This window comes from Phoca vitulina, unplaced genomic scaffold (assembly GCF_004348235.1).
Source record: "Phoca vitulina isolate PV1807 unplaced genomic scaffold, GSC_HSeal_1.0 scaffold3, whole genome shotgun sequence".
Taxonomy (NCBI): domain Eukaryota; kingdom Metazoa; phylum Chordata; class Mammalia; order Carnivora; family Phocidae; genus Phoca; species Phoca vitulina.
This window is the reverse complement of record NW_022589706.1, coordinates 65,764,623-65,783,381: the sequence shown is the minus strand read 5'-3', so window position 1 is coordinate 65,783,381 and position 18,759 is coordinate 65,764,623.

Below are 18,759 nucleotides of genomic sequence, written 5' to 3'. Positions count from 1 at the left end.
ACAGAAGGAAAACTTCCAAACTCATTCTATGAGGCCAGCATTACCTTAATCCCCAAACCAGGCAAAGACCCCATCAAAAAGGAGAATTTCAGACCAATATCCCTGATGAATATGGATTCCAAAATCCTCAACAAAATCCTAGCTAATAGGATCCAACAATACATTAAAAGGATCATCCACCACAACCAAGTGGGATTTATCCCCGGGATGCAAGGGTGGTTCAACATTCGCAAATCAATCAGTGTGATAGAACACATTAATAAGAGGAGGGATAAGAACTATATGGTCCTCTCAATTGATGCAGAAAAAGCATTTGACAAAATACAACATCCTTTCCTGATTAAAAGTCTTCAGAGTATAGGGATAGAGGGAACATTCCTCAGGTTCATAAAATCCATCTATTAAAAATCCACAGCAAATATCATCCTCAGTGGGGAAAAGCTGAGAGCCTTTCCCTTAAGATCAGGAACACGTCAAAGATGCCTACTCTCGCCACTATTGTTCAACATAGTACTAGAAGTCCTAGCAACAGCAATCAGACAACAAAAAGAAATAAATGGTATTCAAATTGGCAAAGAAGAAGTCAAACTCTCCTTTTTCGCAGACGACATGATACTTTATGTGGAAAACCCAAAAGACTCCACCCCCAAATTACTGGAACTCATACAGCAATTCAGTAATGTGGCAGGATACTAAATCAATGCACAGAAATCAGTTGCTTTCTTATACACTAACAACACAACTGTAGAAAGAGAAATTAGAGAAATGATTCCATTTACAATAGCACCAAAAACCATAAGATACCTCGGAATAAACCTAACCAAAGAGGGAAAGGATCTATACTCTAAGAACTACAGAACACTCATGAAAGAAATTGAAGAAGACACAAAAAGATGGAAAAATATTCCATGCTCATGGATCAGAAGAATAAACATTGTTAAAATGTCTATGCTACCCAGAGCAATCTATACCTTCAGTGCCATCCCGATCAAAATTCCAATGACATTTTTCAAAGTGCCGGAACAAACAATCCTAAAATTTGTATGGAATCAGAAAAGACCCCGAATCACCAAGGAGATGTTGAAAAAGAAAAACAAAGCTGGGGGCATCACGTTGCCCGATTTCAAGCTATATTACAAAGCTGTGATCACCAAGACAGCATGGTACTGGCACAAAAACAGACATATAGACCAATGGAACAGAATAGAGAACCCAGATATAGACCCTCAACTCTATGGTCAAATAATCTTTGACAAAGCAGGAAAAAACATGTAATGGAAAAAAGACAGTCTCTTCAATAAATGGTGCTGGGAAAATTGCACAGCCACATGCAGAAGAATGAAACTCGACCATTCTCTAACACCATTCACGAAGATAAATCAAAGTGGATGAAAGACCTCAATGTGAGACAGGAATCCATCAAAATCCTAGAGGATAACATAGGCAGTAACCTCTTTGACATCGCCCAGAGCAACTTCTTTCAAGATACATCTCCAAAAGCTAGTGAAACAAAAGCAAAAATGAACTTTTGGGACTTCATCAAGATAAAAAGCTTCTGCACAGCAAAGGAAACAGTCAACAAAACAAAGAGGCAACCCACAGAATAGGAGAAGATATTTGCAAATGACACTACAGATAAAGGGCTGGTATCCAAGATCTATAAAGAACTTCTCAAACTCAACACCCAAAAAACAAATAATCAAGTTAAAAAATGGGCAGAAGATATGAGAAGACACTTCTCTGAAGAAGACATACAAATGGCTAACAGACACATGAAAAAATGTTCATCATCATTAGCCATCAGGGAAATTCAAATCAAAACCACATTGAGATACCACCTTACACCAGTTAGAATGGCAAAAATGGACAGGGAAAGAAACAACAAATGTTGGAGAGGTTGTGGAGAAAGGGGAACCCTCTTACATTGTTGGTGGGAATGCAAGTTGGTACAGCCACTTTGGAAAACAGTGTGGAGGTTCCTCAAAAATTTACAAAGAGAGCTACCCTATGACCCAGCAATTGCACTCCTGGGTATTTACCCCAAAGACACAGATGTAGTGAAAAGAAGGGCCATATGCACCCCAATTTCATAGCAGCAATGTCCGCAATAGCCAAACTGTGGAAAGAGCCGAGATGCCCTTCAACAGATGAATGGATAAAGAAGATGTGGTCCATATATACAATGGAATATTACTCAGCCATCAGAAAGGATGAATACCCAACTTTTACATCAACGTGGATGGGACTGGAGGAGATTATGCTAAGTGAAATAAGTCAAGCAGAGAACTTCAATTATCATATGATTTCACTTATTTGTGGAACATAAGGAATAGCATGGAGGACATTAGGAGAAGGAAGGGAAAAATGAAGGGGGGTAATTCGGAGGGGGAGATGAACCATGAGAGACTATGGACTCTGAGAAACAAACAGGGTTTTTGGGGGTAAGAGGGATGGGTTAGCCCGGTGATGGGTATTAAGGAGGGCACGTACTGCACGGAGCACTGGGTGTTATACGAAAACAATGGATCATGGATCACCACATCAAAAACGAATGATGTATTGTATGGTGACTAGCATAACATAATAAAATTTTTTTAAAAAATGCGTGAATATTTTCTATTATCTTAGCTTTCAGATAATATATTGATAACAATAGAATGAAGAAGTAATTACATAGTTGATTTGGCAAGCCTATATGCTGTTACTGAAATTATTAATTAAAAGAAGACTAAAGAGGGGCGCCTGGTTGGCTCAGTCAGTTAAGCGTCTGCCTTCTGCTCAGGTCATGATCCCAGGGTCCTCGGATTGAGCCCCGCATCAGGCTCCCTGCTCAGCGGGAAGCCTGCTTCTCCCTCTCCCACTCCCCCTGCTTGTGTTCCCTTTCTCGATGTCTCTCTCTCTGTCAAATAAATAAATAAAACCTTTAAAAAAAATAAAAGAAAAGAAGACTAAAGAAAAATAATCTTTGTATTTTCACTTCATTTATTATAAAAAATACTCTAAAAATTGGGATCATTTTTTTCACTTAAAAAATAATAGTAATAACTGTATGGTGACTAACATAACATAATAAAAAAAAGTAATAAAAATAATGTGTGAAACTTCATAAAAAAAACTTTTTGGCTAAAACGTATAAAACCTTGCTAACGAAATTAAAATTCTTAAAAATCAGGGAGCTATTCTATGTTTATGGATTACAAAATACAGATGTCAAGCCGATGCACAATGTTAGTGTCAAATCTCCCCAAATTAACCTATACACTCAATGCACTCCCAAAGTCCCAGCTGATTCTAAACTATATATGAAAATAAAAATGATATAGAATAGTTAAAAAAATCTTATAATAGAAGAAAAAAATTAAGGACTTTTATTGCTTGATTTCAAGATTCATTCATCAAAAGATAGCATTAAATGAGAGAAGAAAGCAAGAAAGGAACAGAGAAGAACTACAAAAACAGGTAACAGAAAGGCAATATGTACATATCTATCAGTAATTACTTTGAATGTGAATGGACTAAACACTCCAATCAAAAGACAAAGTGATGGATAAAAAAAGCAAGATCCTTGGGGCACCTGGGTGGCTTAGTCCGTTAAGCATCCAACTCTTGATCTCAGCTCAGGTCTTGATCTCAGGGTTGTTTAAAAAAAAAAAAAAGCAAGACCCATCTATATGCTGCCTACAAGAGACTCATTTCAAGCCTAAAGATACATGCACATTGAAAATGAAGGAATGGAAAAGCATTTATCGTGCAAATTGAAGTGAAAAGAAAGCTGGAGTAGCAATACTTATATTGAACAAAATAGACTTTAAAACAAAGATTGTAACAAGAGACAAAGAAGGACACTAATCATTAAGGGAATAATCCAACAAGATATAACAACTGTAAATATTTATGCACCTAACATGGGAACTCCCAAATACATAAAACAGCTAACAACAAACCTAAAGGAAGTAATCAATAGTAATACAATAATAGTGGGGACTTTCACACACACTTACATCACTGGATAGATCATCTAAACCGAAAATTAACAAGGGAACAGTGGCTTTGAATGACACATTGGACCAGATGTATCTAACAGATATATTCAGAATATTCCATCCTAAAACAGTGGAAATCACATTCTTCTCAAGCGTATATGGAACATTCTACAGAATAAATCACATATTAGGCAACAAAACAAATTCAAAAAGATGGAAGTCATACCATGCATCTTTTCCAATCACGATGCATGAAACTAGAAATCAATCACAAGAAAAAAATCTGGAAAGAACACAAATACATGGAGGTTAAATAACATGCTATTAAGTAATGAATGGGTCAACTAAGAATTCAAAGAGGAAATAAAAAAATACATGGAGACAAATGAAAACAAAAACACAGTGGTCCAAAATTTGGGGGATACAACAAAGCTGTCCTAAGAGGGAAGTTTATAGCAATACAGGACTACCTCAAGAAGCAAGAAAAATCTCAAACAACCTAACCTTACACCTAAGGGGGCTAGAAAAAGAACAACAAACAAAACCCAAAACCAGTAGAAAGAAGGAAATCATAAATATTAGAGCAGAAATAAATGAAATAGAAACTAAAAAAAAAACATATTAATGAAATGAGCTGATTCTTTGAAAAGATCAACAAAATTGATAAACTTTTAGTCACACTCATCAAAAAAAAAAAAGAGGGAGGACTCAAACAAAATGAGAAACAAAAGAGGAGAAATAACAACCAACACCACAGAAATACAAAGGATTATAAGAATATTATGAAAAATTATATGCCAACAAATTGGACAGCCTAGAAGAAATGGATAAACTCCTAGAAATATGCAACCTCCCAAAACTGAATCAAGAATAAAAAATTTGAACAGACCAATTACCAGCAAAGAAATTGAATGTAATCAAAAGACTCCCAGCAAACAAAAGTCCCAGATCAGACAGCTTCACAGGTGAATTTTACCAAACATTTAAAGAGTTAATACCTGTTTTTCTCAAACTATTCCAAAAAATAGAAGAGAAAGGAAAGCTTCCAGATTCCTTCTATGAGGCCAGTATCATCCTGATACCAAAACCAGATAAACATACTGTAAAAAAAAGAGAACTACGGGTGAGTATCTCTGTTGGACATGAAAAATCCCCAACAAAATATGAGCAAACCAAATCCAACAATACATTAAAAAAATCATTCATCACGATCAAGTGGGATTTATTCCTAGGAAGCAAGGGTGGTTCAATCTTTGCACATCAATGTGATACATCACATCTATAAGAGAAAGAATAAAAACCATTTCAATATATGAAGAAAAAGCATTTGACAGTGTTCAACATCCACTCATGATAAAAACCCTCAACAAAGTAGGTTTAGAGGGAACATACCACAACATAATAAAGTCTATATATGAAAAACCTACAGCTAATATTATACTCAGTGGTGAAAACCTGAGAGCTTTTCCTGTAAGATCAAGATTAAGAGAAGGATGTCCACTGTCACCACATACTGGAACTCCTAGCCACAACAATCAGACAATAAAAAAGAACTAACAGGTGCTCACAGTGGTAAGGAACAAATAAAACTATCACTATTTGCAGATGACATAATACTCTATATAGAAAACCTGAAAGATTCCACCAAAAAACTACTAGAACTGACAAATTCAGTAATGTCACAGGATACAAAATCAATATACAGAAATCTGTTTCATTTCTATACACTAATGATGAAGCAACAGAAAGAGAAATTAAGAAAACAATGACATTTACAATTGCACCAAAGATAATAAAATCCCTAGGAATAAACTTAACCAAGGAAGTGAAAGAACCTGTGCTTTGAAAACTGTAAAACATTAGTGAAAGAAATTGAAGATGACACAAACAAACGGAAAGATATTTCATGCTCATGGATTGGAGAGCTAATATTGTTAAAATATCCATGCTAACAAAAGCAATCTACAGATTTAATGCAATCCCTATCAAAATACCAGCAGCATTTTTCACAGAACGAGAACAAATAACCCTAAAAATTGTATGGAACCACAAAAGATACCCAAATGCCAAAACAATCTTAAAAGAAGAACAAAACTGGAGGTATTACAATTCCAGATTTCAAGATATACTACAAACCTGTAGTAATTAAAACAGTGTGGTACAGACACAAAAGCAGACACATAGATCAAAAGAACAGAATAGAGAACCCAGAAATAAACCCACAAATGTATGGCCAATTAATCTTCAATAAAGGAAGAAAGAATATACAATGGGAAAAGACAGTCTCTTCAACAAATGGTGTTGAGAAAACTGTTCGGCTACATGCAAAAGAAAACGTGAACTGCTTTCTTACACTACACCATACACAAAAATAAACTCCAAATGGATTAAGAACCTAAATGTGAGACCCAAAACTATAAAAATCCTATGAGAGAGCTTAGGCAGCAATTTCTCTGACATCAGCCATAGAAACATTTTTTTAGAAATGCCTCCTGAGGCAAGGGAAACAAAAGCAAAAAAAAAAAAAAAAAAAAAATGGGGCCAAGTCAAAATAAAAGGCTTCTGCACAACAAAGGAAAGAAATCAACAAAACTAAAAGATAACCTACTAAATGGGAGGACATACTTGCAGATGACATATCTGATCAAGGATTAGTATCTTAAAAATATAAAGAACTTATAGAATTCAATGCCAAAGAACAGAAGCCTTCCAATTTAAAAATGGGCAGGGGCACCTGGGTAACTTAGTCACTAAAGTGTCTGACTCTTGATTTCAGTTCAGGTCATGATATCAAGGTTGTGAGATCAAGCCCTGCATTAGGCTCCCTGCATGGTAATTCTGAATCCCTGCTTGGGTGTCTCTCTCTCCCTTTCCCTCTGCCCATCCCCATGCATGCTCTCTCTTTTTTTCTTTCTCTAATAAATAAATATATCTTTAAAAAAATAAAATGAAAATGGCAGAAGACGTGAACAGACATTTCTCCAAAGAAGACATATAGAAGGCTAACAAACACATGAAAAGATGTTCAACATCACTCACTATCAGGGAAATGCAAATCAAAACTACAATGAGATATCACCTTACACCTGTCAGAATGGCTAAAATCAAAAACTCAAAAAACAAGTTTTGGTGAAGATGTGGAGAAAAAGGAACTGTCATGAACTGTTGGTAGGAATGCAAACTGGTGCAGCCACTTTGGAAAACAATATGAAGGTTCCTCAAAAAATTAAAAGTAGAATTATCATAGTATCCAGTAATTCCACTACTGGGTATTTACCCAAAGAATATGAAAACACTGATTTGGAAAGATACATGCATTCCTATGTTCAATGCAGCATTATTTAAAATAACCAAACTATGTAAGCAGCCCATGTGTCCATCAGTAGATGAATGGATAAAGCTGTGGTGTGTGTGTGTGTGTGTGTGTGTGTGTATGTATATGTATATGTATATACACATACACACACACACACATATATGTATATATATATATATGAAATGGAATAGCACTTGGTCATAAAAAGGAATGAAATCTTGCCATTTGCAAGAACGTGGATGGATCTAGAGAGTATAATGCTAAGTGAAATAAATCAGTCAAAGAAAGACAAATACCATATGATTTCATTCATATGTGGAATTTAAGAAACAAAACAAAGAAAAAGAGAAACTAAAAAAAAAAAAAAAACAGACTCCTAATTATAGAGAACAAACTCTAATGGTTAGGAGAGGAGGTGGGTAGAGAGATGCGGGAAATAAGTGATGGGGATTAGCAGTACACTTACATGATGAACACTGTGTAATGTATAGAATTGTTGTATCACTATATTGTACACCCGAAACTAATGTAACACTGTATGTTAACTATACTGGAATTAAAAATATTTTTAAAGAATTAAATGAAAAAAAGTTTTAGAATATAAAAAAATAAAGTATTCACAAGACATATACCTGATAATGATTTGTATCCAGAATATATGTGTCTTATAACTCAATGATACAAAACATCCAATAAAATTAATGAGTAAAAGACTTGAACAGAGAATTGCCAAAATGTGTATGGTGGCCAATATGCACAAAAAAGTACTCAACATAGTAATAGTCATTGGTAAAATGCAAATAGAACCATAATGAGATACCACTAAGCACCTGCTAGAATGACACCACCAAATGTTGGCAATGATGTGAAACAATTTAACTCTCATACATTGTTGGAGAAAGTGCAAAATGGTACGACCACTTTGAAAAACTATCAACTTATAGACTGGAACATATGACTCTGTAATTTCACTCCTATGTGTCTACCCCAAGGGGGCAAAAAAACGTATTTAGTAAAATACTAGTAAATGTTTAGCCATCAGCTATAAAAGAAATTAATAAAAATTAAAAAAATTTAAAGTTCTGTTTTGTACCATATGCACTATGCACTACTTATGCATGCAAGAATATAGGTGAATTTCAAAGACATTATACTGAGAAAAAAAGACATAAAAGAGTTTACTGTATGATTCCATTAATTTGAAGTTCTAAATTTGGTTAAACTAATTTATGATAATAGAAATCAGAACAGCAGTTACCTCTTGTGGTGGGGTGGGTAATTGACAATTGACTGGCAAAGAGCACAAAAGAGATTTTCTGGGGTAACGGAAATATGTTCTATCTTAATAGCAGTATGGGTTATATGTGTGTATATATTTGTCAAATTTCATCAAACTGTACACTTAAGATATGTGCATTTACTATATGTAAAGTGCACTTTAATAAAAATCTTTTTAAACTTTAGTTTTGCTTTTGTTATTATTTCTCAACCAAAATTTTCATTAAAAGTTGTAAAAATATGTCTGGTAAGATAATATGTGGAAATGTTTGTAAATATACTAAAAACATAAAGGACTGGCTTTGGATACGATGTTAGAAGTGGTAACTAGGCAGTTGGAATATGTGAAAATTTTAAATTTATTTGGAAATTTTAGGGTTTATTTATTCTAAAGAAGGAGAGAAAGGGAGAACAGATTTGCTGGAGTTTCTAATACTACACATTTTTTAATGCTCAGTGTTTTTATTTTATGACTGGGTAAGACATTGTTACTATTTTAAGTAATGTCACAAATATTAAAACATTGAATGACAAAACAAAGTGTAATTTATGAGTTTCCCAATTGATCTATCCTTTAAATACACTTGATCTTAGCCAAAAGCCCGAGAAGCAATGATCTATCCTTTTAATAAACATTACTTTGTTAACAGGTGTAATTTTTATATTTATAAAGTGGAAGTACAAAGTGGAAATATACTCTCCTCATCTGTCTGAGATCCTCGGCTACCCCAGATACACATTTTCTCTTTAATCTTTTCCAAATCAGTCTTTATCTCCACCTCATCAAAATATATCTGTCAGTCAAGGTTAAGGAAAACAGCACAGGTCTATATTTAGATGAGAGACTTAAAAGAGGTACTTGCAATAAGCTATTATAATTACTATTGTTACAAGTGGTTTTGTTGGATTACAGAGGGTGACCTTCTTGAAGTGTTTTTCAAACATGAATCAAATTCAAAACATGCTTTCTCCCAACTGGTATATCTTAACTCCCTTAAACATGTGAGCATTTTAAGTGCAATATGAAAACCTTTCAAGTTGTTTTATGTTCATTTATGCTTGTCAAAACGTAATTTTCAAGTAATTGCTTATATGCAAATATTCTTCTAAGCTTTTCCCCTTAAGGAAGTAAAAGTAAAAAGGTCAAAGTTATAGTCAGATTGTTTAATTCAGAGTTGTAACTTGAGCAAATCTCATTTTAAAATAGATATTCTCCTAGAGCTTTAGAGTATGTATTTCCTTTCTCCTATCTCTCTATTCTGTATTGTTCTTCAAGATTATATTAATCTATCAATATTGTAAATTTTTAACTAAAAAACTTTAATAGACTTTGATGAAAATATATCAGGTTTTGTAATTTGAGAGTGCACCTAAAATATGTTCCACATATATAATGGAAGTTTTTGCCTTAGGAAAATATGTCAAGTGGCCATATTCTCCATTTCATCTTACCTGGAAATGGAAGAGAGATGAATTGCCTATAACTGATAGTCTCTGTATCATCCTTGCTCTATTACCGTCTGGTTTTGGCCAATGGGAAGGAGCATATCAGGAGATCAGACGGTGAGAGAAGAGAGAGGTCATGGTATTAATCTGCCTACTCCCTCCTTGTCTTGCTGTGGTTACCAAAACCTACCAGGCAACCCCTATCAGAGAGCCTCAGACAGTTCAGTCTCTTCCCAGGTTTGGCAAACCTATTTCCTCCTCTCGACCTTTCAAGTCCATGAGTAACAACTTCTCACTGTTGCAAAAACCTGACTGCCTCACCATCCCTTCTATTTTACCTATGCCCACACCTCTGTAAAAAGTCTTTTCACTAAGTTCTTTTCAGTTGCATCTTTTTAAGGGTGCTGTTTCCTCCTTGACCACCAGCTGACATAGTGATTGGTACTAGGCATGACCCCAGGAAAGACCCTCAAAGTAGAATTAAGTTTTGAGGGGAGAATCAGAATGCCTCTATGATGTTTTTTTTTTATTTATTTTTTTTTATTTTTTTAAAGATTTTATTTATTTATTTGACAGAGAGAGACACAGCGAGAGAGGGAATACAAGCAGGGGGAATGGGAGAGGGAGAAGCAGGCTTCCCACGGAGCAGGGAGCCCGACGTGGGGCTCGATCCCAGGACCCTGGGATCATGACCTGAGCCGAAGGCAGACGCTTAACGACTGAGCCACCCAGGCGCCCCATGATGTCTTTTTTTTAATCCTTGTCTCATGTAGCTATAAGAAAAACATGGCTAAGGATCTACCCAAGATCTAATTATATAGGCTGCAGAGGTGTAAAACCAGTTATATAAGCAGCTTTATCAAGTTATACTAAGGTAAGGGCCTTGGGTGTGAAGAAATGGATCTCTGAAACAATGGGAACTCAAAAAACCCAAAATCTCTCTGAATCTTCCTTGCCAATTGAAGCAGCTTTTCACTTTCTGTGAAGGAACAGACGTCCCCTGCATAAAATAATTCAAAGCATTTATGCCCGTCATTTTCTTTCAAGAAGAGGTACTAATTCTCTTCAGGATCCTTCCTACCACCCCACCTTACTTCCAGATCCATAGTAGAAATCAGCATAGTCCAAAGAGGGAAGATCTGCTCCAGGAGGAGATAGCACAAACACTGAAGACATTGTAGGGTCTTTTGTAAGAAGTTTGTAGGGTCTACTAATTCATGGTGGCAATTCCAGAGACCTTGCATGGAAGTGGATTCCTAGGATGTTAGAAAAGGAGAATAAAATATACATTGGATTGAACCAAATTTGTCAATATGGACACACATCTCTTGAGATTTGGAATTTAATGTGTTTCTTCAAGCATTTGGTAATGATGCCAGCAATTTTCTGTTGTTAAATGAAACCTTGTCTCAATGGCTATAGCTAATATGCCTGAGATGCCAGGATTTCTCTGACATACTTTAGAGAGAGGAGTGCAAGCCTTAAAGATGTAAGAATATTGGAATGTACCTATTATATTCAATCTGCTCACCCACTCTCTAGTGATACTCTCCAGAAGAACTGGTAGACCCTTCTGCACCAAGACATTCATTGGTGAAAGTAGCACTAGCATCTCTGAAGAGCAGGTCTGGTTGCCACTAGGACTGGAAGAGATCAAATGTCTGAGCCTGGCATGCCAAGCAATTATGTAACCTGATCCTGATGTTATCTGTTCCACAAATCATAAAGTTGGACTTGTAGAGCATCATTCTATTATTACATGGAAATGGTATATGAGACCAGGTGTAAGCAAATCCATAAAGAACAAATAAATTACATAAGCAGGTGGCTCAGGATCTCACTGGGCTCTGTTAACAAAACTCTCTCCCTTGGAGCCTTCAGACCTAAGAATGACAATGATGTCCCACTGTTGCTAGTCCCTGCTAGACCTTACCATCCTTTTGGGATCCTTAACCCTGCCCGTACCTCTGTAGGTAATTTCTTTACTACATTCTTTTCAGTTAAATTCTTTTGAGTGAGTGAGCTATCTGCTACTTGCTGGGACTCTGACTGAGTCACTGCATAAAATACATTCACACATGTGGGCATATAAGTACACACACACACACACACACACACACACGAGTATTCCCATTATCCAGGATTATTAATGCCGGGAGGAGGAAAGGAGCCTGGATGAGTTGAGAGAAATAATGTGCTGTTGTGGGAAGGAGATTATCTCTGGAATTACATAATCTGAAACATAAATCATTATCTGATTTTGAGTAAATTCCTTTCCTCTTTGCACCTCAATTTATTAATCTGTAATGAAGAAAATAATAGTATCTCATTGAGTCATTGTGATGATTAAATGAAAAAATGTGTGATAATATATGAAGCACCTAGAATACTGAGGGTGTAATAAATTTTATTTCATTAGCTGTAGAAGTACAGTAAAGGATCATTTATCCAGGAATCTAAACACTGGAAACATTCAAACTATAGAATCTTTGTCAAAGCATTTGCTTTATGATCACTCACTTTTTAAAAAATCATACCAGTCTAATAACTGAAGAAAAGGCTGCTATGTCATCTCACATGGTAATGGTAATTTCTGCTAGATTGTAAAGAGCCATCCAGTGTTAACAACCTACACTATCCTCACAGCATGGTGGAAATCACAGTGGATCAAATCAGTGACATCCTGGTTATCTGGCTGGTACAGCATGATTTATGAGAGAGTTTGTAAAGAACATGGTTGTTCTTTTAGATGTTTTACTAAGTCATTTTTTGATCATTTTTCTTGGAGGTAAAATATCAAAATTCTGGCAATAACTAATTGGGAAGATGTTGGGTCCTTGGCATTCCAGATACCTCATGTGCTTTGCAATTTGCTTGCTGCTGATAAAGTCTATACTCGCTTTGAAGTATGTAGGGATTATTTTCCCCCTAAAAGAACCACAAATGCCCAATAAGATAATTGTACTTATATTTAATTTAGTTTAGCTCTGTCTTGATACTATAAAAGGATTTGACAGTTTACAAAAATACCAAATGGGGAAAAACTAAATAGAAAATGAATCTGAGTGAAGGGGAAGGGGTAGGAAAATAAAATAAAATAAAGCCAAGGAAATGGTTAGTGCATTAAAAAATCTGTGTCATGGGGCAGGCCCCTGGGTGGCTCAGTCAGTTAAGCAGCCAACTATTGATTTTGGCTCAGGTCATGATCTCATGGTCTTGGGATCAGGCCCTGTTTCCGGCTCCGCACTCAGCAGGGAGTCTGCTTGAGATTCTCTCCTGTCCCTCTCCCATTGCCCCCCCCCCCCCCCAACAGGCTCTCTTTCTTTCTCTCTAAAATAAATAAATCTTTAAAAAATATAAGTCATAAATTATTATGCAATTATTAACATTGGGCCCTAAGTATGTCTCTAAACTTTCTGGTAGCAGAGAAGGGAGAGAAGCATTACTGGTTACAGGATTCAAAATAAATCAGTTGCAGGACGCCTGGGTGGTTCAGTTGATTAAGCATCTGCCTTCAGCTTAGGTCATGATCCCAGGACCCTGGGATCAAGTCCTGCATCGGGCTCCTTGCTCAGCAGGGAGCCTGCTTCTCCCTCTGCCTGCAGCTCCCCCCGCTTGTGCGCTCTCCCTCTCTCTCTCTCTGACATATAAATAAAACCTTTAAAATCTTTGAAAAACTTTTTAAAAATTAAAAAAAAATAAAATAAATCAGTTGCCCAGGAGATACAGCATTTCCTGGTAATGAAAACCAAGAGCAATTTCTTTATGTATCAACAAAAGGAGGACTACAGGAAATTATCTTTCACAACATTCCTTATAATAAATATAAGAGTATCATTTCATTAATTATTTCATGTAACTTTCCTATATGTATTTATTTAAAGTTATTCTATGAAGGCCAAATGATATAGTCAACATTCATAGGATCTGTGTGGTCTTGTTTAGTAGGAGAGCAAAATTAGAACACCTAGAGAAAATTAATGTAATACATATCCACCCTTAAGAATTAGCAAGGAATTCAAGTTGGTATTCTTAGGATCTAATTTAACAACTTAGAGGGTAGACGTTTGATGTTGCTGAACTAAACCATATGCTTTGATTATCACTTAAATGGTGGCAAATGGGTTTTCCAGCATCTGTGACCTAAGTAAGCCCAACCAAGACATGTGGTTGGCCAATTGACCATCGTGTCTTTATAAGAGATAAACTGCGGATTTACAAGAGCCAAATTTAACACAAGAAATCTTTAATGACAGAATTACTACAAATATTCTATTGCTATTTTCCTTTATTTCCAATTTATACTCTTTTAAGAAGCTTTTTGAGTAGAGGCTGAACTGACACAATAGATTTCCAGAGTGTGCAGTATTTCCTTTCTTCTTTTTTTACTCTGACATTAATTAATCACCTATTATAAATTAAGCACTGTCTTGGGTAGTGGGAATATAATGATGAGGAAGACATAATTAGTGCCCAAAAAGCCTAGATATACAGACATATATGTAAACAGTTCTTCCAGTATAGTCTATGATACTATACAAGTCAACAAAAACAGCATTTTTCTTGCAAAAGAAATTCAGGTAAAACTTCATAGAAAAAGAATGACTAAGATGAATTTTGAAAGATAGTTGAGAGTTTGCTGAACAGAGAGGAAGGAGTACAGAGTATAGAAAATAGCCCATGGAAAAGCACAGAGTGAGAATACAGTGCTTCAAACATAGAACATATTGTGGAAAGGCACAAAATTGAGAAATGCATGGCAAATTTGGGCAATAGCAGCTAATTAAGTAAAGAGGATGTACAAGGACAGGTAAGGAAATAATGAGGACTGAGAGCTGCCTCCAGCCAGTAGCCGGCAAGGAACTAAGAACTTTAGAGCAACAACCTGTGAGGGACTGAATCTTACCCATAAGCACATGAGTGAGCTTGGAAGCAGATCCTTTCAGACTTGAGGTGACTGCAGCACACCTTTATCATGGCATGTGAGAGCCCCTAAAGCAGAGGACTCAGCTAAGCCAAGCCTAGGTTCCTGACCCACAGAAACTGTGAGATTATAACTGTTTTTGTTGTAAGCCTCTACATTTGGGGTGATTTGTTACTCAGCAATAGATAACACTCAGAGGTTTTAAATTTCTGTTTCTGAGTCTAGAGGCTCCTTCAAATAATAAAAAATCACCCATGTTCCCAAGTATTTTCTGTGGTGACAACAAAATAAATACATTGTTTAGGATGGTCAAGGACAGGGTGGAAAATGGAAGAGCAGTTTAAAGGAAAACTGAGTGGTATAAATCAGTAATCTCACCTCCATGGGAACCAATATAGGATATAAAATAACCCATAGGAGCAAAAGAGTAAAGGAGAAAAATAGGAGGGTTTTGATCAAAAGAAATATAGGCATGATGGGACCAAACCCTCCCTAACTTGCTAGGTACTCAATGCTTTTTGAAAGAAGGGCTGAATAAGTAATGCTTGCCATATATCAGGCAAGATTCCACAATGTATACTGTTTGATTTTTATGGACTGTGAAATGGCAAATTGTGATGTAGAAGCAAATCAGTTGCTCAAGATTGCTTAGTGCCTTTCTACTGGAATAGAGCGCTGGATTAAGTTCTTTAGGTTTAGTGCCTTTGCTCTGCTAAACCACAAGATCTTTTAGTGCAACAGGAACAATATCATCAGTTCTTTCAACTTTAATAGAATATATAGGGCATTTAGTATACCTACACATTGCATATAGTTATGATTCCTTTCTATCTTTTATTGCTTAGTCTGAGTAATATTGGTAATGTTTCTTGCTTTTCCTTTTTTTCCTTTTATTTCAGTTTTATTGATAAATAATTTACATATATTGCTGCATAAGTTTAAGGTGTACAACATGATAGTTTGATTTGCAAATATTGTAAAATGATTACCACAATAGGTTTAGTTAACATCCATCATATCATATAGATGCAATAAAAAGAAAAAAATCTCCTTGTGATGAGAACTCTGAGGATCTACTCTCTTAACAACTTTCCTATATATCCTGCAGTAGTGTTAGCTGTAGCCATCATGGTGTACATTACATCTCTACTACTTATTTATAACTGGAAGAAACTGGAAGTTTCTGCCTTTTGACCACCTTTCTCTAGTTGTCCCTCCTCCTATCTCCTGCCTCTTGCTTCTGGTAACCACTAATCCGATCTCTTTTTCTGTGAGTTGGGTGTTTTGTTCTGTTTTTTAGATTCCACATATAAGTAAGATCATACAGCATTTGTCTTTCTCTGACTTATTTCATTTAATGTAATTTCTTCAAGATCCATCCATATTGTTACAGATGGTAGGGTTTCCTTGTTTTTTATGGCTGAGTAATATTTCATTATATATATATATACCACAACTTCTTTATCCATTCATCTATCAAGGCAATGTTTCTTAAATAAATACAGAAGTTTAGAGTTCAGTGGAGCCAAATTAGACTTGAATCAAGAATTCCTTGATTTAGTCCTCCATGCTGTCTGTATTTATGCAAGTAAAAGGACTTACTTTGGACTGAAATCCTGACTTCATTATATTTTCAATATTTAAAGGGGCCCTATTAGTCTCCCTTCTGAGTGTTAATTATATTTATGATTTATTTTATGGTTTGTGGCATTGGGTTTGGGAAAAAATGCCTATTAGAAATAGAACTAATGCTCCTGGAAAGAAAATTGCCACTCTTCGGTTCTTTTTAAGGTTATATGATTCACTGTGGTGCTTCTTTCAGTTCATTTCTGGCTTTAAGAAAATTAAGTTTCAAAATTTAAAGCAATTTCCCAAATTATTAATCTGAGTAAAACTAAATTTAAATCCCTTCTTGACCTATTTTCTAATCTGCCACAACAATCCTAGTGGACTTTCCAAGCCGGTTAAAATGGTCTGCGTCACTATCATGATCACCATCTTCCCCCATACCTCCCACTTCTCTGTTTTCTTGTGTGGACTTGGAGGTTTTTTTGATGCTTTCTTTCACCTTCTATCTAATCATTCTCCATGTTGTACAGATTATTCCTCATCTATTACCCCTATTCATTATTCCCTCAACATTACCATGGTTACATTCTACCATTACCTTATACGTAGGCCTCACTATGTACTAGATGCATTATTAAGTCTGTGCATCCCAACCACCATCTTCCAGAAACTGACCTGCTTCTCTTGTGTGCATGGCTAGGGCACATCCATTTTGCACAATTTGATCCTATTCCACTGGGCACAGGTACTTGGTCTAGACTAGGCCAATAAATCTTTCCCTATGACTGACAAAAAGTCCATTTTGGTGGTGGCAGAAAATGTAGGGTCAGGCTATCCTTCTCCCACATATACCAAAGAAAGAGAGAGCCCCTGTCTTCAAGAGGGAGACATAGAATCAAATACACAGGCAGAAGCAGAGACAAAAGTCAGAGGCAGAAGTCTGGTAGTGGCCACCTTCCTGGTTTACATAGTTCCTTAGGCCTGCAGGAGGAGGCCTAATTAAAACTGTGGGAGTCCCCTAATTATTTTCCCTGAGTCCTGTTCTTATCCATCCCACATACCATTGACAGACAAAGGGAACCATTGTGCAGTTGCAGGGGAGAGGTGACGGGGGCGGGGAGGAATTACATTTTTCAGGAGTAAAGCTAACTGCAGTATAAGAAATACTTGGAAAGTTATTAGTGGCAAACAAGGGAGTGTATCTCTGTAAGGCAAGGGTGGCCCACATTTCTGAGATTGACTTGTGTTCTGATTTCCACTCGTCCAGCTACGCAGGGGCCACAACAACAAGCAACATTGCCACCTGCTGGGAGTTAGAGAAATTACAGAGCTCTGTTATCTATTCAAACATTCTTGAAGTCCAGGGTTTGAAACTATCTTACAGAACCCTAGTTTTTTGGTTTTTTTTTAAATATAAACATAAATTCTCATTGTGTTTAATTATAATTCTTATCTTCTAGTTCATAATCCTATTGTTCAGTTATGACTCTCAGATCTGAACTCTGGAAAGGCTGCAATTTAGAAATTGTTGTTCTTGTTGAGTAATTTACATTTTTACTCTAGTTGGTGCTATTAAATTACAAACATTAAATCAAGCAACTCCTAGTTATATGTACATGGCAATAGAGGGAGGTTAAAAAGACACGTGTGATTCTCCATTCAGACTGGGTGGAAGAATATATATAGTTAAAAGGCATCTAGCCAAAAAGATTTTTTCACTGCTGCTCTTGGTAAGGATTGGTCTTTTCTGTAGTAAATTGAGAGTAGATAATCTAAGGTTGATAAGTAGCAAAATAATATTTGCATAAACTTGTTCGGTGCTTCATTTCCATTAATAAAAGGCAAAAAGAAGAAAGGAAGGTGTATAAGTAGGTAATTAATGATAACTTGAAAACTGTAAAACATTAAAAATATGTAAGTTAAGTGAGAAAAATTAAAAGTCACTATAATTGTAACTATGGAAAAATATGCATGCTTACAGAGTGGTGACCAGGAGGTCAGGCTATGTACCCACTGATGGAACTCATCATGTCAAGTCATGTTAGGGTGAGCTAGTAAACATTTGCATCTTCTCTGTGGTACTGCTGTTCTGTATCAGATTCTGAACTACATGAATATAGTTTTGGCCAAGGTATGAAGTATTCTGTCCCACTTTATTAAATACAACATTTCCTTGGCCTGTGACCTTATATGTATTGGACTTCAATCTGCCATAATCCCTCAGAATTGCTGCAGTCCCCTTA